This window comes from Pungitius pungitius, unplaced genomic scaffold (assembly GCF_949316345.1).
Source record: "Pungitius pungitius unplaced genomic scaffold, fPunPun2.1 scaffold_36, whole genome shotgun sequence".
NCBI lineage: Eukaryota > Metazoa > Chordata > Actinopteri > Perciformes > Gasterosteidae > Pungitius > Pungitius pungitius.
In genome coordinates, this window is record NW_026909856.1 from 141,237 (window position 1) to 165,166 (window position 23,930).

Genomic DNA, 23,930 nt, shown 5'->3' on the forward strand with positions numbered 1-23,930 from the left:
TCTGAAAGCCGCCCAGCGCCGTAGATTGTACACCTACACAATTGTAAAAAAAATTTCACATGGTAGAAGAGATGCAATAGGAAGAAGATGAAAGGTGGCTTACGTCCGTACCATCGTCAGGCCATTTGAGGTGGCGGGGACTGCAATGGCCATTCACCGATTGGCTGGGACTCCTGGGCGGGTCTTCTCTAGTCCATCCAATTTTCGGCATGGGATGTCACAGCCTTCTTTGCATACCCTTATTTAACCCACACAAAGATGCCAACGGCTGGCGTGTCATAATTCATTGACGCATTATAAAGGATTAGGAAAAAGATAAAAAGCAGCTTACGGCCATACCTCTCTGGTTCCGCCCGATCTCGTCTGATCTCGGAAGCTAAGCAGAGCAGGGCCTGGTTAGTACCTGGATGGAAGACCGCCTGGGAATCCCAGGTGCCGTAAGCTTTTTCACTTCTCTCTCCGAAAGCCGCCGAGCGCCGCAGATTGTACACCTGTTTTAACGTTGGATATGAAAGGAAATTAGACAATATTATCCAAAATGATTCCGTTTCATGATTGCTAAATTAGTGTTGGTCAACATTTACGATTGGCATACTGTTGTTTGTAATTTAGCCGTTGAAATACAGGTGCTAACCCAACATGTTAGAATTGCCAGTGAAGAAAAGTAAAGTTACCTTCAGGCTTTAGGAACCTCTCTTGCCAATGCTAACAACTGCTTCAATTTTAGAAAAAGAAACTTCTGATTATCTTTGACACGTTTTAAAGGATTAGGAAAAAGATGAAAAGCAGCTTACGTCCATACCTCTCTGGTTCCGCCCGATCTCGTCTGATCTCGGAAGCTAAGCAGAGCAGGGCCTGGTTAGTACCTGGATGGAAGACCGCCTGGGAATCCCAGGTGCCGTAAGCTTTTTCACTTCTCTCTCCGAAAGCCGCCCAGCGCCGTAAATTGTACACCTACACAACTGTAAAAAAAATTTCACATGGTAGAAGAGATGCAATACGAAGACGATGAAAGGTGGCTTACGTCCCTACCATCGTCAGGCCATTTGAGGTGGCGGGGACTGCAATGGCCATTCACCGATTGGCTGGGACCCCTGGGCGGGTCTTCTCTAGTCCATCCAATTTTCGGCATGGGATGTCACAGCCTTCTTTGCATACCCTTATTTAACCCACACAAAGATGCCAACGGCAGGCGTGTCATAATTCATTGACGCATTATAAAGGATTAGGAAAAAGATAAAAAGCATCTTACGGCCATACCTCTCTGGTTCCGCCCGATCTCGTCTGATCTCGGAAGCTAAGCAGAGCAGGGCCTGGTTAGTACCTGGATGGAAGACCGCCTGGGAATCCCAGGTGCCGTAAGCTTTTTCACTTCTCTCTCCGAAAGCCGCCGAGCGCCGCAGATTGTACACCTGTTTTAACGTTGGATATGAAAGGAAATTAGACAATATTATCCAAAATGATTCCGTTTCATGATTGCTAAATTAGTGTTGGTCAACATTTACGATTGGCATACTGTTGTTTGTAATTTAGCCGTTGAAATACAGGTGCTAACCCAACATGTTAGAATTGCCAGTGAAGAAAAGTAAAGTTACCTTCAGGCTTTAGGAACCTCTCTTGCCAATGCTAAGAACTGCTTCAATTTTAGAAAAAGAAACTTCTGATTATCTTTGACACGTTTTAAAGGATTAGGAAAAAGATGAAAAGCAGCTTACGTCCATACCTCTCTGGTTCCGCCCGATCTCGTCTGATCTCGGAAGCTAAGCAGAGCAGGGCCTGGTTAGTACCTGGATGGAAGACCGCCTGGGAATCCCAGGTGCCGTAAGCTTTTTCACTTCTCTCTCCGAAAGCCGCCCAGCGCCGTAAATTGTACACCTACACAATTGTAAAAAAAATTTCACATGGTAGAAGAGATGCAATAGGAAGAAGATGAAAGGTGGCTTACGTCCATACCATCGTCAGGCCATTTGAGGTGGCGGGGACTGCAATGGCCATTCACCGATTGGCTGGGACTCCTGGGCGGGTCTTCTCTAGTCCATCCAATTTTCGGCATGGGATGTCACAGCCTTCTTTGCATACCCTTATTTAACCCACACAAAGATGCCAACGGCAGGCGTGTCATAATTCATTGACGCATTATAAAGGATTAGGAAAAAGATAAAAAGCAGCTTACGGCCATACCTCTCTGGTTCCGCCCGATCTCGTCTGATCTCGGAAGCTAAGCAGAGCAGGGCCTGGTTAGTACCTGGATGGAAGACCGCCTGGGAATCCCAGGTGCCGTAAGCTTTTTCACTTCTCTCTCCGAAAGCCGCCGAGCGCCGCAGATTGTACACCTGTTTTAACGTTGGATATGAAAGGAAATTAGACAATATTATCCAAAATGATTCCGTTTCATGATTGCTAAATTAGTGTTGGTCAACATTTACGATTGGCATACTGTTGTTTGTAATTTAGCCGTTGAAATACAGGTGCTAACCCAACATGTTAGAATTGCCAGTGAAGAAAAGTAAAGTTACCTTCAGGCTTTAGGAACCTCTCTTGCCAATGCTAACAACTGCTTCAATTTTAGAAAAAGAAACTTCTGATTATCTTTGACACGTTTTAAAGGATTAGGAAAAAGATGAAAAGCAGCTTACGTCCATACCTCTCTGGTTCCGCCCGATCTCGTCTGATCTCGGAAGCTAAGCAGAGCAGGGCCTGGTTAGTACCTGGATGGAAGACCGCCTGGGAATCCCAGGTGCCGTAAGCTTTTTCACTTCTCTCTCCGAAAGCCGCCCAGCGCCGTAAATTGTACACCTACACAATTGTAAAAAAAATTTCACATGGTAGAAGAGATGCAATAGGAAGAAGATGAAAGGTGGCTTACGTCCGTACCATCGTCAGGCCATTTGAGGTGGCGGGGACTGCAATGGCCATTCACCGATTGGCTGGGACCCCTGGGCGGGTCTTCTCTAGTCCATCCAATTTTCGGCATGGGATGTCACAGCCTTCTTTGCATACCCTTATTTAACCCACACAAAGATGCCAACGGCAGGCGTGTCATAATTCATTGACGCATTATAAAGGATTAGGAAAAAGATAAAAAGCATCTTACGGCCATACCTCTCTGGTTCCGCCCGATCTCGTCTGATCTCGGAAGCTAAGCAGAGCAGGGCCTGGTTAGTACCTGGATGGAAGACCGCCTGGGAATCCCAGGTGCCGTAAGCTTTTTCACTTCTCTCTCCGAAAGCCGCCGAGCGCCGCAGATTGTACACCTGTTTTAACGTTGGATATGAAAGGAAATTAGACAATATTATCCAAAATGATTCCGTTTCATGATTGCTAAATTAGTGTTGGTCAACATTTACGATTGGCATACTGTTGTTTGTAATTTAGCCGTTGAAATACAGGTGCTAACCCAACATGTTAGAATTGCCAGTGAAGAAAAGTAAAGTTACCTTCAGGCTTTAGGAACCTCTCTTGCCAATGCTAAGAACTGCTTCAATTTTAGAAAAAGAAACTTCTGATTATCTTTGACACGTTTTAAAGGATTAGGAAAAAGATGAAAAGCAGCTTACGTCCATACCTCTCTGGTTCCGCCCGATCTCGTCTGATCTCGGAAGCTAAGCAGAGCAGGGCCTGGTTAGTACCTGGATGGAAGACCGCCTGGGAATCCCAGGTGCCGTAAGCTTTTTCACTTCTCTCTCCGAAAGCCGCCCAGCGCCGTAAATTGTACACCTACACAATTGTAAAAAAAATTTCACATGGTAGAAGAGATGCAATAGGAAGAAGATGAAAGGTGGCTTACGTCCGTACCATCGTCAGGCCATTTGAGGTGGCGGGGACTGCAATGGCCATTCACCGATTGGCTGGGACTCCTGGGCGGGTCTTCTCTAGTCCATCCAATTTTCGGCATGGGATGTCACAGCCTTCTTTGCATACCCTTATTTAACCCACACAAAGATGCCAACGGCAGGCGTGTCATAATTCATTGACGCATTATAAAGGATTAGGAAAAAGATAAAAAGCAGCTTACGGCCATACCTCTCTGGTTCCGCCCGATCTCGTCTGATCTCGGAAGCTAAGCAGAGCAGGGCCTGGTTAGTACCTGGATGGAAGACCGCCTGGGAATCCCAGGTGCCGTAAGCTTTTTCACTTCTCTCTCCGAAAGCCGCCGAGCGCCGCAGATTGTACACCTGTTTTAACGTTGGATATGAAAGGAAATTAGACAATATTATCCAAAATGATTCCGTTTCATGATTGCTAAATTAGTGTTGGTCAACATTTACGATTGGCATACTGTTGTTTGTAATTTAGCCGTTGAAATACAGGTGCTAACCCAACATGTTAGAATTGCCAGTGAAGAAAAGTAAAGTTACCTTCAGGCTTTAGGAACCTCTCTTGCCAATGCTAACAACTGCTTCAATTTTAGAAAAAGAAACTTCTGATTATCTTTGACACGTTTTAAAGGATTAGGAAAAAGATAAAAAGCAGCTTACGGCCATACCTCTCTGGTTCCGCCCGATCTCGTCTGATCTCGGAAGCTAAGCAGAGCAGGGCCTGGTTAGTACCTGGATGGAAGACCGCCTGGGAATCCCAGGTGCCGTAAGCTTTTTCACTTCTCTCTCCGAAAGCCGCCGAGCGCCGCAGATTGTACACCTGTTTTAACGTTGGATATGAAAGGAAATTAGACAATATTATCCAAAATGATTCCGTTTCATGATTGCTAAATTAGTGTTGGTCAACATTTACGATTGGCATACTGTTGTTTGTAATTTAGCCGTTGAAATACAGGTGCTAACCCAACATGTTAGAATTGCCAGTGAAGAAAAGTAAAGTTACCTTCAGGCTTTAGGAACCTCTCTTGCCAATGCTAACAACTGCTTCAATTTTAGAAAAAGAAACTTCTGATTATCTTTGACACGTTTTAAAGGATTAGGAAAAAGATGAAAAGCAGCTTACGTCCATACCTCTCTGGTTCCGCCCGATCTCGTCTGTTCTCGGAAGCTAAGCAGAGCAGGGCCTGGTTAGTACCTGGATGGAAGACCGCCTGGGAATCCCAGGTGCCGTAAGCTTTTTCACTTCTCTCTCTGAAAGCCGCCCAGCGCCGTAGATTGTACACCTACACAATTGTAAAAAAAAATTCACATTGTAGAAGAGATGCAATAGGAAGAAGATGAAAGGTGGCTTACGTCCGTACCATCGTCAGGCCATTTGAGGTGGCGGGGACTGCAATGGCCATTCACCGATTGGCTGGGACTCCTGGGCGGGTCTTCTCTAGTCCATCCAATTTTCGGCATGGGATGTCACAGCCTTCTTTGCATACCCTTATTTAACCCACACAAAGATGCCAACGGCTGGCGTGTCATAATTCATTGACGCATTATAAAGGATTAGGAAAAAGATAAAAAGCAGCTTACGGCCATACCTCTCTGGTTCCGCCCGATCTCGTCTGATCTCGGAAGCTAAGCAGAGCAGGGCCTGGTTAGTACCTGGATGGAAGACCGCCTGGGAATCCCAGGTGCCGTAAGCTTTTTCACTTCTCTCTCCGAAAGCCGCCCAGCGCCGTAAATTGTACACCTACACAATTGTAAAAAAAATGTCACATGGTAGAAGAGATGCAATAGGAAGAAGATGAAAGCTGGCTTACGTCCATACCATCGTCAGGCCATTTGAGGTGGCGGGGACTGCAATGGCCATTCACCGATTGGCTGGGACTCCTGGGCGGGTCTTCTCTAGTCCATCCAATTTTCGGCATGGGATGTCACAGCCTTCTTTGCATACCCTTATTTAACCCACACAAAGATGCCAACGGCAGGCGTGTCATAATTCATTGACGCATTATAAAGGATTAGGAAAAAGATAAAAAGCAGCTTACGGCCATACCTCTCTGGTTCCGCCCGATCTCGTCTGATCTCGGAAGCTAAGCAGAGCAGGGCCTGGTTAGTACCTGGATGGAAGACCGCCTGGGAATCCCAGGTGCCGTAAGCTTTTTCACTTCTCTCTCCGAAAGCCGCCGAGCGCCGCAGATTGTACACCTGTTTTAACGTTGGATATGAAAGGAAATTAGACAATATTATCCAAAATGATTCCGTTTCATGATTGCTAAATTAGTGTTGGTCAACATTTACGATTGGCATACTGTTGTTTGTAATTTAGCCGTTGAAATACAGGTGCTAACCCAACATGTTAGAATTGCCAGTGAAGAAAAGTAAAGTTACCTTCAGGCTTTAGGAACCTCTCTTGCCAATGCTAACAACTGCTTCAATTTTAGAAAAAGAAACTTCTGATTATCTTTGACACGTTTTAAAGGATTAGGAAAAAGATGAAAAGCAGCTTACGTCCATACCTCTCTGGTTCCGCCCGATCTCGTCTGTTCTCGGAAGCTAAAGCAGAGCAGGGCCTGGTTAGTACCTGGATGGAAGACCGCCTGGGAATCCCAGGTGCCGTAAGCTTTTTCACTTCTCTCTCTGAAAGCCGCCCAGCGCCGTAGATTGTACACCTACACAATTGTAAAAAAAAATTCACATTGTAGAAGAGATGCAATAGGAAGAAGATGAAAGGTGGCTTACGTCCATACCATCGTCAGGCCATTTGAGGTGGCGGGGACTGCAATGGCCATTCACCGATTGGCTGGGACTCCTGGGCGGGTCTTCTCTAGTCCATCCAATTTTCGGCATGGGATGTCACAGCCTTCTTTGCATACCCTTATTTAACCCACACAAAGATGCCAACGGCTGGCGTGTCATAATTCATTGACGCATTATAAAGGATTAGGAAAAAGATAAAAAGCAGCTTACGGCCATACCTCTCTGGTTCCGCCCGATCTCGTCTGATCTCGGAAGCTAAGCAGAGCAGGGCCTGGTTAGTACCTGGATGGAAGACCGCCTGGGAATCCCAGGTGCCGTAAGCTTTTTCACTTCTCTCTCCGAAAGCCGCCGAGCGCCGCAGATTGTACACCTGTTTTAACGTTGGATATGAAAGGAAATTAGACAATATTATCCAAAATGATTCCGTTTCATGATTGCTAAATTAGTGTTGGTCAACATTTACGATTGGCATACTGTTGTTTGTAATTTAGCCGTTGAAATACAGGTGCTAACCCAACATGTTAGAATTGCCAGTGAAGAAAAGTAAAGTTACCTTCAGGCTTTAGGAACCTCTCTTGCCAATGCTAAGAACTGCTTCAATTTTAGAAAAAGAAACTTCTGATTATCTTTGACACGTTTTAAAGGATTAGGAAAAAGATGAAAAGCAGCTTACGTCCATACCTCTCTGGTTCCGCCCGATCTCGTCTGTTCTCGGAAGCTAAGCAGAGCAGGGCCTGGTTAGTACCTGGATGGAAGACCGCCTGGGAATCCCAGGTGCCGTAAGCTTTTTCACTTCTCTCTCTGAAAGCCGCCCAGCGCCGTAGATTGTACACCTACACAATTGTAAAAAAAAATTCACATTGTAGAAGAGATGCAATAGGAAGAAGATGAAAGGTGTCTTACGTCCGTACCATCGTCAGGCCATTTGAGGTGGCGGGGACTGCAATGGCCATTCACCGATTGGCTGGGACTCCTGGGCGGGTCTTCTCTAGTCCATCCAATTTTCGGCATGGGATGTCACAGCCTTCTTTGCATACCCTTATTTAACCCACACAAAGATGCCAACGGCTGGCGTGTCATAATTCATTGACGCATTATAAAGGATTAGGAAAAAGATAAAAAGCAGCTTACGGCCATACCTCTCTGGTTCCGCCCGATCTCGTCTGATCTCGGAAGCTAAGCAGAGCAGGGCCTGGTTAGTACCTGGATGGAAGACCGCCTGGGAATCCCAGGTGCCGTAAGCTTTTTCACTTCTCTCTCCGAAAGCCGCCGAGCGCCGCAGATTGTACACCTGTTTTAACGTTGGATATGAAAGGAAATTAGACAATATTATCCAAAATGATTCCGTTTCATGATTGCTAAATTAGTGTTGGTCAACATTTACGATTGGCATACTGTTGTTTGTAATTTAGCCGTTGAAATACAGGTGCTAACCCAACATGTTAGAATTGCCAGTGAAGAAAAGTAAAGTTACCTTCAGGCTTTAGGAACCTCTCTTGCCAATGCTAACAACTGCTTCAATTTTAGAAAAAGAAACTTCTGATTATCTTTGACACGTTTTAAAGGATTAGGAAAAAGATGAAAAGCAGCTTACGTCCATACCTCTCTGGTTCCGCCCGATCTCGTCTGATCTCGGAAGCTAAGCAGAGCAGGGCCTGGTTAGTACCTGGATGGAAGACCGCCTGGGAATCCCAGGTGCCGTAAGCTTTTTCACTTCTCTCTCCGAAAGCCGCCCAGCGCCGTAAATTGTACACCTACACAATTGTAAAAAAAATTTCACATGGTAGAAGAGATGCAATAGGAAGAAGATGAAAGGTGGCTTACGTCCGTACCATCGTCAGGCCATTTGAGGTGGCGGGGACTGCAATGGCCATTCACCGATTGGCTGGGACTCCTGGGCGGGTCTTCTCTAGTCCATCCAATTTTCGGCATGGGATGTCACAGCCTTCTTTGCATACCCTTATTTAACCCACACAAAGATGCCAACGGCTGGCGTGTCATAATTCATTGACGCATTATAAAGGATTAGGAAAAAGATAAAAAGCAGCTTACGGCCATACCTCTCTGGTTCCGCCCGATCTCGTCTGATCTCGGAAGCTAAGCAGAGCAGGGCCTGGTTAGTACCTGGATGGAAGACCGCCTGGGAATCCCAGGTGCCGTAAGCTTTTTCACTTCTCTCTCCGAAAGCCGCCGAGCGCCGCAGATTGTACACCTGTTTTAACGTTGGATATGAAAGGAAATTAGACAATATTATCCAAAATGATTCCGTTTCATGATTGCTAAATTAGTGTTGGTCAACATTTACGATTGGCATACTGTTGTTTGTAATTTAGCCGTTGAAATACAGGTGCTAACCCAACATGTTAGAATTGCCAGTGAAGAAAAGTAAAGTTACCTTCAGGCTTTAGGAACCTCTCTTGCCAATGCTAACAACTGCTTCAATTTTAGAAAAAGAAACTTCTGATTATCTTTGACACGTTTTAAAGGATTAGGAAAAAGATGAAAAGCAGCTTACGTCCATACCTCTCTGGTTCCGCCCGATCTCGTCTGATCTCGGAAGCTAAGCAGAGCAGGGCCTGGTTAGTACCTGGATGGAAGACCGCCTGGGAATCCCAGGTGCCGTAAGCTTTTTCACTTCTCTCTCTGAAAGCCGCCCAGCGCCGTAGATTGTACACCTACACAATTGTAAAAAAAATTTCACATGGTAGAAGAGATGCAATAGGAAGAAGATGAAAGGTGGCTTACGTCCATACCATCGTCAGGCCATTTGAGGTGGCGGGGACTGCAATGGCCATTCACCGATTGGCTGGGACTCCTGGGCGGGTCTTCTCTAGTCCATCCAATTTTCGGCATGGGATGTCACAGCCTTCTTTGCATACCCTTATTTAACCCACACAAAGATGCCAACGGCAGGCGTGTCATAATTCATTGACGCATTATAAAGGATTAGGAAAAAGATAAAAAGCAGCTTACGGCCATACCTCTCTGGTTCCGCCCGATCTCGTCTGATCTCGGAAGCTAAGCAGAGCAGGGCCTGGTTAGTACCTGGATGGAAGACCGCCTGGGAATCCCAGGTGCCGTAAGCTTTTTCACTTCTCTCTCCGAAAGCCGCCCAGCGCCGTAAATTGTACACCTACACAATTGTAAAAAAAATGTCACATGGTAGAAGAGATGCAATAGGAAGAAGATGAAAGCTGGCTTACGTCCATACCATCGTCAGGCCATTTGAGGTGGCGGGGACTGCAATGGCCATTCACCGATTGGCTGGGACTCCTGGGCGGGTCTTCTCTAGTCCATCCAATTTTCGGCATGGGATGTCACAGCCTTCTTTGCATACCCTTATTTAACCCACACAAAGATGCCAACGGCAGGCGTGTCATAATTCATTGACGCATTATAAAGGATTAGGAAAAAGATAAAAAGCAGCTTACGGCCATACCTCTCTGGTTCCGCCCGATCTCGTCTGATCTCGGAAGCTAAGCAGAGCAGGGCCTGGTTAGTACCTGGATGGAAGACCGCCTGGGAATCCCAGGTGCCGTAAGCTTTTTCACTTCTCTCTCCGAAAGCCGCCGAGCGCCGCAGATTGTACACCTGTTTTAACGTTGGATATGAAAGGAAATTAGACAATATTATCCAAAAAGATTCCGTTTCATGATTGCTAAATTAGTGTTGGTCAACATTTACGATTGGCATACTGTTGTTTGTAATTTAGCCGTTGAAATACAGGTGCTAACCCAACATGTTAGAATTGCCAGTGAAGAAAAGTAAAGTTACCTTCAGGCTTTAGGAACCTCTCTTGCCAATGCTAAGAACTGCTTCAATTTTAGAAAAAGAAACTTCTGATTATCTTTGACACGTTTTAAAGGATTAGGAAAAAGATGAAAAGCAGCTTACGTCCATACCTCTCTGGTTCCGCCCGATCTCGTCTGATCTCGGAAGCTAAGCAGAGCAGGGCCTGGTTAGTACCTGGATGGAAGACCGCCTGGGAATCCCAGGTGCCGTAAGCTTTTTCACTTCTCTCTCTGAAAGCCGCCCAGCGCCGTAGATTGTACACCTACACAATTGTAAAAAAAATTTCACATGGTAGAAGAGATGCAATAGGAAGAAGATGAAAGGTGGCTTACGTCCATACCATCGTCAGGCCATTTGAGGTGGCGGGGACTGCAATGGCCATTCACCGATTGGCTGGGACTCCTGGGCGGGTCTTCTCTAGTCCATCCAATTTTCGGCATGGGATGTCACAGCCTTCTTTGCATACCCTTATTTAACCCACACAAAGATGCCAACGGCAGGCGTGTCATAATTCATTGACGCATTATAAAGGATTAGGAAAAAGATAAAAAGCAGCTTACGGCCATACCTCTCTGGTTCCGCCCGATCTCGTCTGATCTCGGAAGCTAAGCAGAGCAGGGCCTGGTTAGTACCTGGATGGAAGACCGCCTGGGAATCCCAGGTGCCGTAAGCTTTTTCACTTCTCTCTCCGAAAGCCGCCGAGCGCCGCAGATTGTACACCTGTTTTAACGTTGGATATGAAAGGAAATTAGACAATATTATCCAAAATGATTCCGTTTCATGATTGCTAAATTAGTGTTGGTCAACATTTACGATTGGCATACTGTTGTTTGTAATTTAGCCGTTGAAATACAGGTGCTAACCCAACATGTTAGAATTGCCAGTGAAGAAAAGTAAAGTTACCTTCAGGCTTTAGGAACCTCTCTTGCCAATGCTAAGAACTGCTTCAATTTTAGAAAAAGAAACTTCTGATTATCTTTGACACGTTTTAAAGGATTAGGAAAAAGATGAAAAGCAGCTTACGTCCATACCTCTCTGGTTCCGCCCGATCTCGTCTGATCTCGGAAGCTAAGCAGAGCAGGGCCTGGTTAGTACCTGGATGGAAGACCGCCTGGGAATCCCAGGTGCCGTAAGCTTTTTCACTTCTCTCTCTGAAAGCCGCCCAGCGCCGTAGATTGTACACCTACACAATTGTAAAAAAAAATTCACATTGTAGAAGAGATGCAATAGGAAGAAGATGAAAGGTGGCTTACGTCCATACCATCGTCAGGCCATTTGAGGTGGCGGGGACTGCAATGGCCATTCACCGATTGGCTGGGACTCCTGGGCGGGTCTTCTCTAGTCCATCCAATTTTCGGCATGGGATGTCACAGCCTTCTTTGCATACCCTTATTTAACCCACACAAAGATGCCAACGGCTGGCGTGTCATAATTCATTGACGCATTATAAAGGATTAGGAAAAAGATAAAAAGCAGCTTACGGCCATACCTCTCTGGTTCCGCCCGATCTCGTCTGATCTCGGAAGCTAAGCAGAGCAGGGCCTGGTTAGTACCTGGATGGAAGACCGCCTGGGAATCCCAGGTGCCGTAAGCTTTTTCACTTCTCTCTCCGAAAGCCGCCGAGCGCCGCAGATTGTACACCTGTTTTAACGTTGGATATGAAAGGAAATTAGACAATATTATCCAAAATGATTCCGTTTCATGATTGCTAAATTAGTGTTGGTCAACATTTACGATTGGCATACTGTTGTTTGTAATTTAGCCGTTGAAATACAGGTGCTAACCCAACATGTTAGAATTGCCAGTGAAGAAAAGTAAAGTTACCTTCAGGCTTTAGGAACCTCTCTTGCCAATGCTAACAACTGCTTCAATTTTAGAAAAAGAAACTTCTGATTATCTTTGACACGTTTTAAAGGATTAGGAAAAAGATGAAAAGCAGCTTACGTCCATACCTCTCTGGTTCCGCCCGATCTCGTCTGTTCTCGGAAGCTAAGCAGAGCAGGGCCTGGTTAGTACCTGGATGGAAGACCGCCTGGGAATCCCAGGTGCCGTAAGCTTTTTCACTTCTCTCTCTGAAAGCCGCCCAGCGCCGTAGATTGTACACCTACACAATTGTAAAAAAAAATTCACATTGTAGAAGAGATGCAATAGGAAGAAGATGAAAGGTGGCTTACGTCCGTACCATCGTCAGGCCATTTGAGGTGGCGGGGACTGCAATGGCCATTCACCGATTGGCTGGGACTCCTGGGCGGGTCTTCTCTAGTCCATCCAATTTTCGGCATGGGATGTCACAGCCTTCTTTGCATACCCTTATTTAACCCACACAAAGATGCCAACGGCTGGCGTGTCATAATTCATTGACGCATTATAAAGGATTAGGAAAAAGATAAAAAGCAGCTTACGGCCATACCTCTCTGGTTCCGCCCGATCTCGTCTGATCTCGGAAGCTAAGCAGAGCAGGGCCTGGTTAGTACCTGGATGGAAGACCGCCTGGGAATCCCAGGTGCCGTAAGCTTTTTCACTTCTCTCTCCGAAAGCCGCCCAGCGCCGTAAATTGTACACCTACACAATTGTAAAAAAAATGTCACATGGTAGAAGAGATGCAATAGGAAGAAGATGAAAGCTGGCTTACGTCCATACCATCGTCAGGCCATTTGAGGTGGCGGGGACTGCAATGGCCATTCACCGATTGGCTGGGACTCCTGGGCGGGTCTTCTCTAGTCCATCCAATTTTCGGCATGGGATGTCACAGCCTTCTTTGCATACCCTTATTTAACCCACACAAAGATGCCAACGGCAGGCGTGTCATAATTCATTGACGCATTATAAAGGATTAGGAAAAAGATAAAAAGCAGCTTACGGCCATACCTCTCTGGTTCCGCCCGATCTCGTCTGATCTCGGAAGCTAAGCAGAGCAGGGCCTGGTTAGTACCTGGATGGAAGACCGCCTGGGAATCCCAGGTGCCGTAAGCTTTTTCACTTCTCTCTCCGAAAGCCGCCGAGCGCCGCAGATTGTACACCTGTTTTAACGTTGGATATGAAAGGAAATTAGACAATATTATCCAAAATGATTCCGTTTCATGATTGCTAAATTAGTGTTGGTCAACATTTACGATTGGCATACTGTTGTTTGTAATTTAGCCGTTGAAATACAGGTGCTAACCCAACATGTTAGAATTGCCAGTGAAGAAAAGTAAAGTTACCTTCAGGCTTTAGGAACCTCTCTTGCCAATGCTAAGAACTGCTTCAATTTTAGAAAAAGAAACTTCTGATTATCTTTGACACGTTTTAAAGGATTAGGAAAAAGATGAAAAGCAGCTTACGTCCATACCTCTCTGGTTCCGCCCGATCTCGTCTGATCTCGGAAGCTAAGCAGAGCAGGGCCTGGTTAGTACCTGGATGGAAGACCGCCTGGGAATCCCAGGTGCCGTAAGCTTTTTCACTTCTCTCTCTGAAAGCCGCCCAGCGCCGTAGATTGTACACCTACACAATTGTAAAAAAAAATTCACATTGTAGAAGAGATGCAATAGGAAGAAGATGAAAGGTGGCTTACGTCCATACCATCGTCAGGCCATTTGAGGTGGCGGGGACTGCAATGGCCATTCACCGATTGGCTGGGACTCCTGGGCGGGTCTTCTCTAGTCCATCCAATTTTCGGCATGGGATGTCACAGCCTTCTTTGCATACCCTTATTTAACCCACACAAAGATGCCAACGGCTGGCGTGTCATAATTCATTGACGCATTATAAAGGATTAGGAAAAAGATAAAAAGCAGCTTACGGCCATACCTCTCTGGTTCCGCCCGATCTCGTCTGATCTCGGAAGCTAAGCAGAGCAGGGCCTGGTTAGTACCTGGATGGAAGACCGCCTGGGAATCCCAGGTGCCGTAAGCTTTTTCACTTCTCTCTCCGAAAGCCGCCGAGCGCCGCAGATTGTACACCTGTTTTAACGTTGGATATGAAAGGAAATTAGACAATATTATCCAAAATGATTCCGTTTCATGATTGCTAAATTAGTGTTGGTCAACATTTACGATTGGCATACTGTTGTTTGTAATTTAGCCGTTGAAATACAGGTGCTAACCCAACATGTTAGAATTGCCAGTGAAGAAAAGTAAAGTTACCTTCAGGCTTTAGGAACCTCTCTTGCCAATGCTAAGAACTGCTTCAATTTTAGAAAAAGAAACTTCTGATTATCTTTGACACGTTTTAAAGGATTAGGAAAAAGATGAAAAGCAGCTTACGTCCATACCTCTCTGGTTCCGCCCGATCTCGTCTGATCTCGGAAGCTAAGCAGAGCAGGGCCTGGTTAGTACCTGGATGGAAGACCGCCTGGGAATCCCAGGTGCCGTAAGCTTTTTCACTTCTCTCTCTGAAAGCCGCCCAGCGCCGTAGATTGTACACCTACACAATTGTAAAAAAAAATTCACATTGTAGAAGAGATGCAATAGGAAGAAGATGAAAGGTGGCTTACGTCCATACCATCGTCAGGCCATTTGAGGTGGCGGGGACTGCAATGGCCATTCACCGATTGGCTGGGACTCCTGGGCGGGTCTTCTCTAGTCCATCCAATTTTCGGCATGGGATGTCACAGCCTTCTTTGCATACCCTTATTTAACCCACACAAAGATGCCAACGGCTGGCGTGTCATAATTCATTGACGCATTATAAAGGATTAGGAAAAAGATAAAAAGCAGCTTACGGCCATACCTCTCTGGTTCCGCCCGATCTCGTCTGATCTCGGAAGCTAAGCAGAGCAGGGCCTGGTTAGTACCTGGATGGAAGACCGCCTGGGAATCCCAGGTGCCGTAAGCTTTTTCACTTCTCTCTCCGAAAGCCGCCGAGCGCCGCAGATTGTACACCTGTTTTAACGTTGGATATGAAAGGAAATTAGACAATATTATCCAAAATGATTCCGTTTCATGATTGCTAAATTAGTGTTGGTCAACATTTACGATTGGCATACTGTTGTTTGTAATTTAGCCGTTGAAATACAGGTGCTAACCCAACATGTTAGAATTGCCAGTGAAGAAAAGTAAAGTTACCTTCAGGCTTTAGGAACCTCTCTTGCCAATGCTAACAACTGCTTCAATTTTAGAAAAAGAAACTTCTGATTATCTTTGACACGTTTTAAAGGATTAGGAAAAAGATGAAAAGCAGCTTACGTCCATACCTCTCTGGTTCCGCCCGATCTCGTCTGTTCTCGGAAGCTAAGCAGAGCAGGGCCTGGTTAGTACCTGGATGGAAGACCGCCTGGGAATCCCAGGTGCCGTAAGCTTTTTCACTTCTCTCTCTGAAAGCCGCCCAGCGCCGTAGATTGTACACCTACACAATTGTAAAAAAAAATTCACATTGTAGAAGAGATGCAATAGGAAGAAGATGAAAGGTGGCTTACGTCCATACCATCGTCAGGCCATTTGAGGTGGCGGGGACTGCAATGGCCATTCACCGATTGGCTGGGACTCCTGGGCGGGTCTTCTCTAGTCCATCCAATTTTCGGCATGGGATGTCACAGCCTTCTTTGCATACCCTTATTTAACCCACACAAAGATGCCAACGGCTGGCGTGTCATAATTCATTGACGCATTATAAAGGATTAGGAAAAAGATAAAAAGCAGCTTACGGCCATACCTCTCTGGTTCCGCCCGATCTCGTCTGATCTCGGAAGCTAAGCAGAGCAGGGCCTGGTTAGTACCTGGATGGAAGACCGCCTGGGAATCCCAGGTGCCGTAAGCTTTTTCACTTCTCTCTCCGAAAGCCGCCGAGCGCCGCAGATTGTACACCTGTTTTAACGTTGGATATGAAAGGAAATTAGACAATATTATCCAAAATGATTCCGTTTCATGATTGCTAAATTAGTGTTGGTCAACATTTACGATTGGCATACTGTTGTTTGTAATTTAGCCGTTGAAATACAGGTGCTAACCCAACATGTTAGAATTGCCAGTGAAGAAAAGTAAAGTTACCTTCAGGCTTTAGGAACCTCTCTTGCCAATGCTAAGAACTGCTTCAATTTTAGAAAAAGAAACTTCTGATTATCTTTGACACGTTTTAAAGGATTAGGAAAAAGATGAAAAGCAGCTTACGTCCATACCTCTCTGGTTCCGCCCGATCTCGTCTGTTCTCGGAAGCTAAGCAGAGCAGGGCCTGGTTAGTACCTGGATGGAAGACCGCCTGGGAATCCCAGGTGCCGTAAGCTTTTTCACTTCTCTCTCTGAAAGCCGCCCAGCGCCGTAGATTGTACACCTACACAATTGTAAAAAAAAATTCACATTGTAGAAGAGATGCAATAGGAAGAAGATGAAAGGTGTCTTACGTCCGTACCATCGTCAGGCCATTTGAGGTGGCGGGGACTGCAATGGCCATTCACCGATTGGCTGGGACTCCTGGGCGGGTCTTCTCTAGTCCATCCAATTTTCGGCATGGGATGTCACAGCCTTCTTTGCATACCCTTATTTAACCCACACAAAGATGCCAACGGCTGGCGTGTCATAATTCATTGACGCATTATAAAGGATTAGGAAAAAGATAAAAAGCAGCTTACGGCCATACCTCTCTGGTTCCGCCCGATCTCGTCTGATCTCGGAAGCTAAGCAGAGCAGGGCCTGGTTAGTACCTGGATGGAAGACCGCCTGGGAATCCCAGGTGCCGTAAGCTTTTTCACTTCTCTCTCCGAAAGCCGCCGAGCGCCGCAGATTGTACACCTGTTTTAACGTTGGATATGAAAGGAAATTAGACAATATTATCCAAAATGATTCCGTTTCATGATTGCTAAATTAGTGTTGGTCAACATTTACGATTGGCATACTGTTGTTTGTAATTTAGCCGTTGAAATACAGGTGCTAACCCAACATGTTAGAATTGCCAGTGAAGAAAAGTAAAGTTACCTTCAGGCTTTAGGAACCTCTCTTGCCAATGCTAACAACTGCTTCAATTTTAGAAAAAGAAACTTCTGATTATCTTTGACACGTTTTAAAGGATTAGGAAAAAGATGAAAAGCAGCTTACGTCCATACCTCTCTGGTTCCGCCCGATCTCGTCTGATCTCGGAAGCTAAGCAGAGCAGGGCCTGGTTAGTACCTGGATGGAAGACCGCCTGGGAATCCCAGGTGCCGTAAGCTTTTTCACTTCTCTCTCCGAAAGCCGCCCAGCGCCGTAAATTGTACACCTACACAATTGTAAAAAAAATTTCACATGGTAGAAGAGATGCAATAGGAAGAAGATGAAAGGTGGCTTACGTCCGTACCATCGTCAGGCCATTTGAGGTGGCGGGGACTGCAATGGCCATTCACCGATTGGCTGGGACTCCTGGGCGGGTCTTCTCTAGTCCATCCAATTTTCGGCATGGGATGTCACAGCCTTCTTTGCATACCCTTATTTAACCCACACAAAGATGCCAACGGCTGGCGTGTCATAATTCATTGACGCATTATAAAGGATTAGGAAAAAGATAAAAAGCAGCTTACGGCCATACCTCTCTGGTTCCGCCCGATCTCGTCTGATCTCGGAAGCTAAGCAGAGCAGGGCCTGGTTAGTACCTGGATGGAAGACCGCCTGGGAATCCCAGGTGCCGTAAGCTTTTTCACTTCTCTCTCCGAAAGCCGCCGAGCGCCGCAGATTGTACACCTGTTTTAACGTTGGATATGAAAGGAAATTAGACAATATTATCCAAAATCATTCCGTTTCATGATTGCTAAATTAGTGTTGGTCAACATTTACGATTGGCATACTGTTGTTTGTAATTTAGCCGTTGAAATACAGGTGCTAACCCAACATGTTAGAATTGCCAGTGAAGAAAAGTAAAGTTACCTTCAGGCTTTAGGAACCTCTCTTGCCAATGCTAACAACTGCTTCAATTTTAGAAAAAGAAACTTCTGATTATCTTTGACACGTTTTAAAGGATTAGGAAAAAGATGAAAAGCAGCTTACGTCCATACCTCTCTGGTTCCGCCCGATCTCGTCTGATCTCGGAAGCTAAGCAGAGCAGGGCCTGGTTAGTACCTGGATGGAAGACCGCCTGGGAATCCCAGGTGCCGTAAGCTTTTTCACTTCTCTCTCTGAAAGCCGCCCAGCGCCGTAGATTGTACACCTACACAATTGTAAAAAAAATTTCACATGGTAGAAGAGATGCAATAGGAAGAAGATGAAAGGTGGCTTACGTCCATACCATCGTCAGGCCATTTGAGGTGGCGGGGACTGCAATGGCCATTCACCGATTGGCTGGGACTCCTGGGCGGGTCTTCTCTAGTCCATCCAATTTTCGGCATGGGATGTCACAGCCTTCTTTGCATACCCTTATTTAACCCACACAAAGATGCCAACGGCAGGCGTGTCATAATTCATTGACGCATTATAAAGGATTAGGAAAAAGATAAAAAGCAGCTTACGGCCATACCTCTCTGGTTCCGCCCGATCTCGTCTGATCTCGGAAGCTAAGCAGAGCAGGGCCTGGTTAGTACCTGGATGGAAGACCGCCTGGGAATCCCAGGTGCCGTAAGCTTTTTCACTTCTCTCTCCGAAAGCCGCCGAGCGCCGCAGATTGTACACCTGTTTTAACGTTGGATATGAAAGGAAATTAGACAATATTATCCAAAATGATTCCGTTTCATGATTGCTAAATTAGTGTTGGTCAACATTTACGATTGGCATACTGTTGTTTGTAATTTAGCCGTTGAAATACAGGTGCTAACCCAACATGTTAGAATTGCCAGTGAAGAAAAGTAAAGTTACCTTCAGGCTTTAGGAACCTCTCTTGCCAATGCTAAGAACTGCTTCAATTTTAGAAAAAGAAACTTCTGATTATCTTTGACACGTTTTAAAGGATTAGGAAAAAGATGAAAAGCAGCTTACGTCCATACCTCTCTGGTTCCGCCCGATCTCGTCTGATCTCGGAAGCTAAGCAGAGCAGGGCCTGGTTAGTACCTGGATGGAAGACCGCCTGGGAATCCCAGGTGCCGTAAGCTTTTTCACTTCTCTCTCTGAAAGCCGCCCAGCGCCGTAGATTGTACACCTACACAATTGTAAAAAAAAATTCACATTGTAGAAGAGATGCAATAGGAAGAAGATGAAAGGTGGCTTACGTCCATACCATCGTCAGGCCATTTGAGGTGGCGGGGACTGCAATGGCCATTCACCGATTGGCTGGGACTCCTGGGCGGGTCTTCTCTAGTCCATCCAATTTTCGGCATGGGATGTCACAGCCTTCTTTGCATACCCTTATTTAACCCACACAAAGATGCCAACGGCTGGCGTGTCATAATTCATTGACGCATTATAAAGGATTAGGAAAAAGATAAAAAGCAGCTTACGGCCATACCTCTCTGGTTCCGCCCGATCTCGTCTGATCTCGGAAGCTAAGCAGAGCAGGGCCTGGTTAGTACCTGGATGGAAGACCGCCTGGGAATCCCAGGTGCCGTAAGCTTTTTCACTTCTCTCTCCGAAAGCCGCCGAGCGCCGCAGATTGTACACCTGTTTTAACGTTGGATATGAAAGGAAATTAGACAATATTATCCAAAATGATTCCGTTTCATGATTGCTAAATTAGTGTTGGTCAACATTTACGATTGGCATACTGTTGTTTGTAATTTAGCCGTTGAAATACAGGTGCTAACCCAACATGTTAGAATTGCCAGTGAAGAAAAGTAAAGTTACCTTCAGGCTTTAGGAACCTCTCTTGCCAATGCTAACAACTGCTTCAATTTTAGAAAAAGAAACTTCTGATTATCTTTGACACGTTTTAAAGGATTAGGAAAAAGATGAAAAGCAGCTTACGTCCATACCTCTCTGGTTCCGCCCGATCTCGTCTGTTCTCGGAAGCTAAGCAGAGCAGGGCCTGGTTAGTACCTGGATGGAAGACCGCCTGGGAATCCCAGGTGCCGTAAGCTTTTTCACTTCTCTCTCTGAAAGCCGCCCAGCGCCGTAGATTGTACACCTACACAATTGTAAAAAAAAATTCACATTGTAGAAGAGATGCAATAGGAAGAAGATGAAAGGTGGCTTACGTCCGTACCATCGTCAGGCCATTTGAGGTGGCGGGGACTGCAATGGCCATTCACCGATTGGCTGGGACTCCTGGGCGGGTCTTCTCTAGTCCATCCAATTTTCGGCATGGGATGTCACAGCCTTCTTTGCATACCCTTATTTAACCCACACAAAGATGCCAACGGCTGGCGTGTCATAATTCATTGACGCATTATAAAGGATTAGGAAAAAGATAAAAAGCAGCTTACGGCCATACCTCTCTGGTTCCGCCCGATCTCGTCTGATCTCGGAAGCTAAGCAGAGCAGGGCCTGGTTAGTACCTGGATGGAAGACCGCCTGGGAATCCCAGGTGCCGTAAGCTTTTTCACTTCTCTCTCCGAAAGCCGCCCAGCGCCGTAAATTGTACACCTACACAATTGTAAAAAAAATGTCACATGGTAGAAGAGATGCAATAGGAAGAAGATGAAAGCTGGCTTACGTCCATACCATCGTCAGGCCATTTGAGGTGGCGGGGACTGCAATGGCCATTCACCGATTGGCTGGGACTCCTGGGCGGGTCTTCTCTAGTCCATCCAATTTTCGGCATGGGATGTCACAGCCTTCTTTGCATACCCTTATTTAACCCACACAAAGATGCCAACGGCAGGCGTGTCATAATTCATTGACGCATTATAAAGGATTAGGAAAAAGATAAAAAGCAGCTTACGGCCATACCTCTCTGGTTCCGCCCGATCTCGTCTGATCTCGGAAGCTAAGCAGAGCAGGGCCTGGTTAGTACCTGGATGGAAGACCGCCTGGGAATCCCAGGTGCCGTAAGCTTTTTCACTTCTCTCTCCGAAAGCCGCCGAGCGCCGCAGATTGTACACCTGTTTTAACGTTGGATATGAAAGGAAATTAGACAATATTATCCAAAATGATTCCGTTTCATGATTGCTAAATTAGTGTTGGTCAACATTTACGATTGGCATACTGTTGTTTGTAATTTAGCCGTTGAAATACAGGTGCTAACCCAACATGTTAGAATTGCCAGTGAAGAAAAGTAAAGTTACCTTCAGGCTTTAGGAACCTCTCTTGCCAATGCTAAGAACTGCTTCAATTTTAGAAAAAGAAACTTCTGATTATCTTTGACACGTTTTAAAGGATTAGGAAAAAGATGAAAAGCAGCTTACGTCCATACCTCTCTGGTTCCGCCCGATCTCGTCTGATCTCGGAAGCTAAGCAGAGCAGGGCCTGGTTAGTACCTGGATGGAAGACCGCCTGGGAATCCCAGGTGCCGTAAGCTTTTTCACTTCTCTCTCTGAAAGCCGCCCAGCGCCGTAGATTGTACACCTACACAATTGTAAAAAAAAATTCACATTGTAGAAGAGATGCAATAGGAAGAAGATGAAAGGTGGCTTACGTCCATACCATCGTCAGGCCATTTGAGGTGGCGGGGACTGCAATGGCCATTCACCGATTGGCTGGGACTCCTGGGCGGGTCTTCTCTAGTCCATCCAATTTTCGGCATGGGATGTCACAGCCTTCTTTGCATACCCTTATTTAACCCACACAAAGATGCCAACGGCTGGCGTGTCATAATTCATTGACGCATTATAAAGGATTAGGAAAAAGATAAAAAGCAGCTTACGGCCATACCTCTCTGGTTCCGCCCGATCTCGTCTGATCTCGGAAGCTAAGCAGAGCAGGGCCTGGTTAGTACCTGGATGGAAGACCGCCTGGGAATCCCAGGTGCCGTAAGCTTTTTCACTTCTCTCTCCGAAAGCCGCCGAGCGCCGCAGATTGTACACCTGTTTTAACGTTGGATATGAAAGGAAATTAGACAATATTATCCAAAATGATTCCGTTTCATGATTGCTAAATTAGTGTTGGTCAACATTTACGATTGGCATACTGTTGTTTGTAATTTAGCCGTTGAAATACAGGTGCTAACCCAACATGTTAGAATTGCCAGTGAAGAAAAGTAAAGTTACCTTCAGGCTTTAGGAACCTCTCTTGCCAATGCTAACAACTGCTTCAATTTTAGAAAAAGAAACTTCTGATTATCTTTGACACGTTTTAAAGGATTAGGAAAAAGATGAAAAGCAGCTTACGTCCATACCTCTCTGGTTCCGCCCGATCTCGTCTGATCTCGGAAGCTAAGCAGAGCAGGGCCTGGTTAGTACCTGGATGGAAGACCGCCTGGGAATCCCAGGTGCCGTAAGCTTTTTCACTTCTCTCTCCGAAAGCCGCCGAGCGCCGCAGATTGTACACCTGTTTTAACGTTGGATATGAAAGGAAATTAGACAATATTATCCAAAATGATTCCGTTTCATGATTGCTAAATTAGTGTTGGTCAACATTTACGATTGGCATACTGTTGTTTGTAATTTAGCCGTTGAAATACAGGTGCTAACCCAACATGTTAGAATTGCCAGTGAAGAAAAGTAAAGTTACCTTCAGGCTTTAGGAACCTCTCTTGCCAATGCTAACAACTGCTTCAATTTTAGAAAAAGAAACTTCTGATTATCTTTGACACGTTTTAAAGGATTAGGAAAAAGATGAAAAGCAGCTTACGTCCATACCTCTCTGGTTCCGCCCGATCTCGTCTGTTCTCGGAAGCTAAGCAGAGCAGGGCCTGGTTAGTACCTGGATGGAAGACCGCCTGGGAATCCCAGGTGCCGTAAGCTTTTTCACTTCTCTCTCTGAAAGCCGCCCAGCGCCGTAGATTGTACACCTACACAATTGTAAAAAAAAATTCACATTGTAGAAGAGATGCAATAGGAAGAAGATGAAAGGTGGCTTACGTCCGTACCATCGTCAGGCCATTTGAGGTGGCGGGGACTGCAATGGCCATTCACCGATTGGCTGGGACTCCTGGGCGGGTCTTCTCTAGTCCATCCAATTTTCGGCATGGGATGTCACAGCCTTCTTTGCATACCCTTATTTAACCCACACAAAGATGCCAACGGCTGGCGTGTCATAATTCATTGACGCATTATAAAGGATTAGGAAAAAGATAAAAAGCAGCTTACGGCCATACCTCTCTGGTTCCGCCCGATCTCGTCTGATCTCGGAAGCTAAGCAGAGCAGGGCCTGGTTAGTACCTGGATGGAAGACCGCCTGGGAATCCCAGGTGCCGTAAGCTTTTTCACTTCTCTCTCCGAAAGCCGCCCAGCGCCGTAAATTGTACACCTACACAATTGTAAAAAAAATGTCACATGGTAGAAGAGATGCAATAGGAAGAAGATGAAAGCTGGCTTACGTCCATACCATCGTCAGGCCATTTGAGGTGGCGGGGACTGCAATGGCCATTCACCGATTGGCTGGGACTCCTGGGCGGGTCTTCTCTAGTCCATCCAATTTTCGGCATGGGATGTCACAGCCTTCTTTGCATACCCTTATTTAACCCACACAAAGATGCCAACGGCAGGCGTGTCATAATTCATTGACGCATTATAAAGGATTAGGAAAAAGATAAAAAGCAGCTTACGGCCATACCTCTCTGGTTCCGCCCGATCTCGTCTGATCTCGGAAGCTAAGCAGAGCAGGGCCTGGTTAGTACCTGGATGGAAGACCGCCTGGGAATCCCAGGTGCCGTAAGCTTTTTCAC

General features: G+C 45.9%; 51 non-coding genes and 1 pseudogene across 51 annotated transcripts; all 52 read left to right on the plus strand.

Annotated features, from left to right (window-relative positions):
- Window positions 1-325: 325 nt before the first annotated feature.
- On the plus strand, window positions 326-444 carry LOC134115756 (5S ribosomal RNA). The gene has a single exon (XR_009948107.1). It is a non-coding gene; the product is annotated as a 5S ribosomal RNA (ribosomal RNA).
- A 344-nt stretch (window positions 445-788) lies between these two features.
- LOC134115283 (5S ribosomal RNA) lies at window positions 789-907 on the plus strand. The gene has a single exon (XR_009947645.1). It is a non-coding gene; the product is annotated as a 5S ribosomal RNA (ribosomal RNA).
- Window positions 908-1,246: 339 nt separating this feature from the next.
- LOC134116111 (5S ribosomal RNA) lies at window positions 1,247-1,365 on the plus strand. The gene has a single exon (XR_009948461.1). It is a non-coding gene; the product is annotated as a 5S ribosomal RNA (ribosomal RNA).
- A 344-nt stretch (window positions 1,366-1,709) lies between these two features.
- LOC134115284 (5S ribosomal RNA) lies at window positions 1,710-1,828 on the plus strand. The gene has a single exon (XR_009947646.1). It is a non-coding gene; the product is annotated as a 5S ribosomal RNA (ribosomal RNA).
- A 339-nt stretch (window positions 1,829-2,167) lies between these two features.
- LOC134115757 (5S ribosomal RNA) lies at window positions 2,168-2,286 on the plus strand. Its single transcript, XR_009948108.1, has one exon. It is a non-coding gene; the product is annotated as a 5S ribosomal RNA (ribosomal RNA).
- A 344-nt stretch (window positions 2,287-2,630) lies between these two features.
- LOC134115285 (5S ribosomal RNA) lies at window positions 2,631-2,749 on the plus strand. Its single transcript, XR_009947647.1, has one exon. It is a non-coding gene; the product is annotated as a 5S ribosomal RNA (ribosomal RNA).
- A 339-nt stretch (window positions 2,750-3,088) lies between these two features.
- On the plus strand, window positions 3,089-3,207 carry LOC134116112 (5S ribosomal RNA). Its single transcript, XR_009948462.1, has one exon. It is a non-coding gene; the product is annotated as a 5S ribosomal RNA (ribosomal RNA).
- A 344-nt stretch (window positions 3,208-3,551) lies between these two features.
- On the plus strand, window positions 3,552-3,670 carry LOC134115287 (5S ribosomal RNA). Its single transcript, XR_009947649.1, has one exon. It is a non-coding gene; the product is annotated as a 5S ribosomal RNA (ribosomal RNA).
- Window positions 3,671-4,009: 339 nt separating this feature from the next.
- On the plus strand, window positions 4,010-4,128 carry LOC134115758 (5S ribosomal RNA). Its single transcript, XR_009948109.1, has one exon. It is a non-coding gene; the product is annotated as a 5S ribosomal RNA (ribosomal RNA).
- A 344-nt stretch (window positions 4,129-4,472) lies between these two features.
- On the plus strand, window positions 4,473-4,591 carry LOC134115759 (5S ribosomal RNA). Its single transcript, XR_009948110.1, has one exon. It is a non-coding gene; the product is annotated as a 5S ribosomal RNA (ribosomal RNA).
- A 344-nt stretch (window positions 4,592-4,935) lies between these two features.
- LOC134115583 (5S ribosomal RNA) lies at window positions 4,936-5,054 on the plus strand. Its single transcript, XR_009947945.1, has one exon. It is a non-coding gene; the product is annotated as a 5S ribosomal RNA (ribosomal RNA).
- A 339-nt stretch (window positions 5,055-5,393) lies between these two features.
- On the plus strand, window positions 5,394-5,512 carry LOC134115761 (5S ribosomal RNA). The gene has a single exon (XR_009948112.1). It is a non-coding gene; the product is annotated as a 5S ribosomal RNA (ribosomal RNA).
- Window positions 5,513-5,851: 339 nt separating this feature from the next.
- Window positions 5,852-5,970, plus strand: LOC134115762 (5S ribosomal RNA). The gene has a single exon (XR_009948113.1). It is a non-coding gene; the product is annotated as a 5S ribosomal RNA (ribosomal RNA).
- A 344-nt stretch (window positions 5,971-6,314) lies between these two features.
- LOC134115741 (5S ribosomal RNA) lies at window positions 6,315-6,434 on the plus strand (annotated as a pseudogene).
- A 339-nt stretch (window positions 6,435-6,773) lies between these two features.
- Window positions 6,774-6,892, plus strand: LOC134115763 (5S ribosomal RNA). Its single transcript, XR_009948114.1, has one exon. It is a non-coding gene; the product is annotated as a 5S ribosomal RNA (ribosomal RNA).
- A 344-nt stretch (window positions 6,893-7,236) lies between these two features.
- On the plus strand, window positions 7,237-7,355 carry LOC134115584 (5S ribosomal RNA). Its single transcript, XR_009947946.1, has one exon. It is a non-coding gene; the product is annotated as a 5S ribosomal RNA (ribosomal RNA).
- Window positions 7,356-7,694: 339 nt separating this feature from the next.
- On the plus strand, window positions 7,695-7,813 carry LOC134115764 (5S ribosomal RNA). The gene has a single exon (XR_009948115.1). It is a non-coding gene; the product is annotated as a 5S ribosomal RNA (ribosomal RNA).
- A 344-nt stretch (window positions 7,814-8,157) lies between these two features.
- LOC134115288 (5S ribosomal RNA) lies at window positions 8,158-8,276 on the plus strand. Its single transcript, XR_009947650.1, has one exon. It is a non-coding gene; the product is annotated as a 5S ribosomal RNA (ribosomal RNA).
- A 339-nt stretch (window positions 8,277-8,615) lies between these two features.
- Window positions 8,616-8,734, plus strand: LOC134115765 (5S ribosomal RNA). The gene has a single exon (XR_009948116.1). It is a non-coding gene; the product is annotated as a 5S ribosomal RNA (ribosomal RNA).
- Window positions 8,735-9,078: 344 nt separating this feature from the next.
- On the plus strand, window positions 9,079-9,197 carry LOC134115289 (5S ribosomal RNA). The gene has a single exon (XR_009947651.1). It is a non-coding gene; the product is annotated as a 5S ribosomal RNA (ribosomal RNA).
- Window positions 9,198-9,536: 339 nt separating this feature from the next.
- LOC134115766 (5S ribosomal RNA) lies at window positions 9,537-9,655 on the plus strand. Its single transcript, XR_009948117.1, has one exon. It is a non-coding gene; the product is annotated as a 5S ribosomal RNA (ribosomal RNA).
- A 339-nt stretch (window positions 9,656-9,994) lies between these two features.
- On the plus strand, window positions 9,995-10,113 carry LOC134115767 (5S ribosomal RNA). The gene has a single exon (XR_009948118.1). It is a non-coding gene; the product is annotated as a 5S ribosomal RNA (ribosomal RNA).
- Window positions 10,114-10,457: 344 nt separating this feature from the next.
- Window positions 10,458-10,576, plus strand: LOC134115290 (5S ribosomal RNA). Its single transcript, XR_009947652.1, has one exon. It is a non-coding gene; the product is annotated as a 5S ribosomal RNA (ribosomal RNA).
- Window positions 10,577-10,915: 339 nt separating this feature from the next.
- Window positions 10,916-11,034, plus strand: LOC134115768 (5S ribosomal RNA). The gene has a single exon (XR_009948119.1). It is a non-coding gene; the product is annotated as a 5S ribosomal RNA (ribosomal RNA).
- Window positions 11,035-11,378: 344 nt separating this feature from the next.
- Window positions 11,379-11,497, plus strand: LOC134115291 (5S ribosomal RNA). Its single transcript, XR_009947653.1, has one exon. It is a non-coding gene; the product is annotated as a 5S ribosomal RNA (ribosomal RNA).
- Window positions 11,498-11,836: 339 nt separating this feature from the next.
- LOC134115769 (5S ribosomal RNA) lies at window positions 11,837-11,955 on the plus strand. The gene has a single exon (XR_009948120.1). It is a non-coding gene; the product is annotated as a 5S ribosomal RNA (ribosomal RNA).
- Window positions 11,956-12,299: 344 nt separating this feature from the next.
- LOC134115585 (5S ribosomal RNA) lies at window positions 12,300-12,418 on the plus strand. Its single transcript, XR_009947947.1, has one exon. It is a non-coding gene; the product is annotated as a 5S ribosomal RNA (ribosomal RNA).
- A 339-nt stretch (window positions 12,419-12,757) lies between these two features.
- LOC134115770 (5S ribosomal RNA) lies at window positions 12,758-12,876 on the plus strand. The gene has a single exon (XR_009948121.1). It is a non-coding gene; the product is annotated as a 5S ribosomal RNA (ribosomal RNA).
- Window positions 12,877-13,215: 339 nt separating this feature from the next.
- On the plus strand, window positions 13,216-13,334 carry LOC134115772 (5S ribosomal RNA). Its single transcript, XR_009948123.1, has one exon. It is a non-coding gene; the product is annotated as a 5S ribosomal RNA (ribosomal RNA).
- Window positions 13,335-13,678: 344 nt separating this feature from the next.
- On the plus strand, window positions 13,679-13,797 carry LOC134115292 (5S ribosomal RNA). Its single transcript, XR_009947654.1, has one exon. It is a non-coding gene; the product is annotated as a 5S ribosomal RNA (ribosomal RNA).
- A 339-nt stretch (window positions 13,798-14,136) lies between these two features.
- LOC134115773 (5S ribosomal RNA) lies at window positions 14,137-14,255 on the plus strand. The gene has a single exon (XR_009948124.1). It is a non-coding gene; the product is annotated as a 5S ribosomal RNA (ribosomal RNA).
- A 344-nt stretch (window positions 14,256-14,599) lies between these two features.
- On the plus strand, window positions 14,600-14,718 carry LOC134115293 (5S ribosomal RNA). Its single transcript, XR_009947655.1, has one exon. It is a non-coding gene; the product is annotated as a 5S ribosomal RNA (ribosomal RNA).
- A 339-nt stretch (window positions 14,719-15,057) lies between these two features.
- LOC134115774 (5S ribosomal RNA) lies at window positions 15,058-15,176 on the plus strand. The gene has a single exon (XR_009948125.1). It is a non-coding gene; the product is annotated as a 5S ribosomal RNA (ribosomal RNA).
- Window positions 15,177-15,520: 344 nt separating this feature from the next.
- Window positions 15,521-15,639, plus strand: LOC134115587 (5S ribosomal RNA). Its single transcript, XR_009947949.1, has one exon. It is a non-coding gene; the product is annotated as a 5S ribosomal RNA (ribosomal RNA).
- Window positions 15,640-15,978: 339 nt separating this feature from the next.
- Window positions 15,979-16,097, plus strand: LOC134115775 (5S ribosomal RNA). Its single transcript, XR_009948126.1, has one exon. It is a non-coding gene; the product is annotated as a 5S ribosomal RNA (ribosomal RNA).
- Window positions 16,098-16,441: 344 nt separating this feature from the next.
- On the plus strand, window positions 16,442-16,560 carry LOC134115588 (5S ribosomal RNA). Its single transcript, XR_009947950.1, has one exon. It is a non-coding gene; the product is annotated as a 5S ribosomal RNA (ribosomal RNA).
- Window positions 16,561-16,899: 339 nt separating this feature from the next.
- LOC134115776 (5S ribosomal RNA) lies at window positions 16,900-17,018 on the plus strand. The gene has a single exon (XR_009948127.1). It is a non-coding gene; the product is annotated as a 5S ribosomal RNA (ribosomal RNA).
- A 344-nt stretch (window positions 17,019-17,362) lies between these two features.
- On the plus strand, window positions 17,363-17,481 carry LOC134115294 (5S ribosomal RNA). Its single transcript, XR_009947656.1, has one exon. It is a non-coding gene; the product is annotated as a 5S ribosomal RNA (ribosomal RNA).
- Window positions 17,482-17,820: 339 nt separating this feature from the next.
- LOC134115777 (5S ribosomal RNA) lies at window positions 17,821-17,939 on the plus strand. Its single transcript, XR_009948128.1, has one exon. It is a non-coding gene; the product is annotated as a 5S ribosomal RNA (ribosomal RNA).
- Window positions 17,940-18,283: 344 nt separating this feature from the next.
- Window positions 18,284-18,402, plus strand: LOC134115295 (5S ribosomal RNA). Its single transcript, XR_009947657.1, has one exon. It is a non-coding gene; the product is annotated as a 5S ribosomal RNA (ribosomal RNA).
- A 339-nt stretch (window positions 18,403-18,741) lies between these two features.
- LOC134115778 (5S ribosomal RNA) lies at window positions 18,742-18,860 on the plus strand. Its single transcript, XR_009948129.1, has one exon. It is a non-coding gene; the product is annotated as a 5S ribosomal RNA (ribosomal RNA).
- A 344-nt stretch (window positions 18,861-19,204) lies between these two features.
- Window positions 19,205-19,323, plus strand: LOC134115296 (5S ribosomal RNA). The gene has a single exon (XR_009947658.1). It is a non-coding gene; the product is annotated as a 5S ribosomal RNA (ribosomal RNA).
- Window positions 19,324-19,662: 339 nt separating this feature from the next.
- Window positions 19,663-19,781, plus strand: LOC134115779 (5S ribosomal RNA). Its single transcript, XR_009948130.1, has one exon. It is a non-coding gene; the product is annotated as a 5S ribosomal RNA (ribosomal RNA).
- Window positions 19,782-20,125: 344 nt separating this feature from the next.
- On the plus strand, window positions 20,126-20,244 carry LOC134115589 (5S ribosomal RNA). The gene has a single exon (XR_009947951.1). It is a non-coding gene; the product is annotated as a 5S ribosomal RNA (ribosomal RNA).
- A 339-nt stretch (window positions 20,245-20,583) lies between these two features.
- On the plus strand, window positions 20,584-20,702 carry LOC134115780 (5S ribosomal RNA). The gene has a single exon (XR_009948131.1). It is a non-coding gene; the product is annotated as a 5S ribosomal RNA (ribosomal RNA).
- A 339-nt stretch (window positions 20,703-21,041) lies between these two features.
- On the plus strand, window positions 21,042-21,160 carry LOC134115781 (5S ribosomal RNA). Its single transcript, XR_009948132.1, has one exon. It is a non-coding gene; the product is annotated as a 5S ribosomal RNA (ribosomal RNA).
- A 344-nt stretch (window positions 21,161-21,504) lies between these two features.
- Window positions 21,505-21,623, plus strand: LOC134115298 (5S ribosomal RNA). The gene has a single exon (XR_009947660.1). It is a non-coding gene; the product is annotated as a 5S ribosomal RNA (ribosomal RNA).
- A 339-nt stretch (window positions 21,624-21,962) lies between these two features.
- Window positions 21,963-22,081, plus strand: LOC134115783 (5S ribosomal RNA). Its single transcript, XR_009948134.1, has one exon. It is a non-coding gene; the product is annotated as a 5S ribosomal RNA (ribosomal RNA).
- Window positions 22,082-22,425: 344 nt separating this feature from the next.
- Window positions 22,426-22,544, plus strand: LOC134115299 (5S ribosomal RNA). The gene has a single exon (XR_009947661.1). It is a non-coding gene; the product is annotated as a 5S ribosomal RNA (ribosomal RNA).
- A 344-nt stretch (window positions 22,545-22,888) lies between these two features.
- Window positions 22,889-23,007, plus strand: LOC134115590 (5S ribosomal RNA). The gene has a single exon (XR_009947952.1). It is a non-coding gene; the product is annotated as a 5S ribosomal RNA (ribosomal RNA).
- Window positions 23,008-23,346: 339 nt separating this feature from the next.
- Window positions 23,347-23,465, plus strand: LOC134115784 (5S ribosomal RNA). The gene has a single exon (XR_009948135.1). It is a non-coding gene; the product is annotated as a 5S ribosomal RNA (ribosomal RNA).
- A 339-nt stretch (window positions 23,466-23,804) lies between these two features.
- LOC134115785 (5S ribosomal RNA) lies at window positions 23,805-23,923 on the plus strand. Its single transcript, XR_009948136.1, has one exon. It is a non-coding gene; the product is annotated as a 5S ribosomal RNA (ribosomal RNA).
- The last annotated feature ends 7 nt before the right edge of the window (window positions 23,924-23,930 follow it).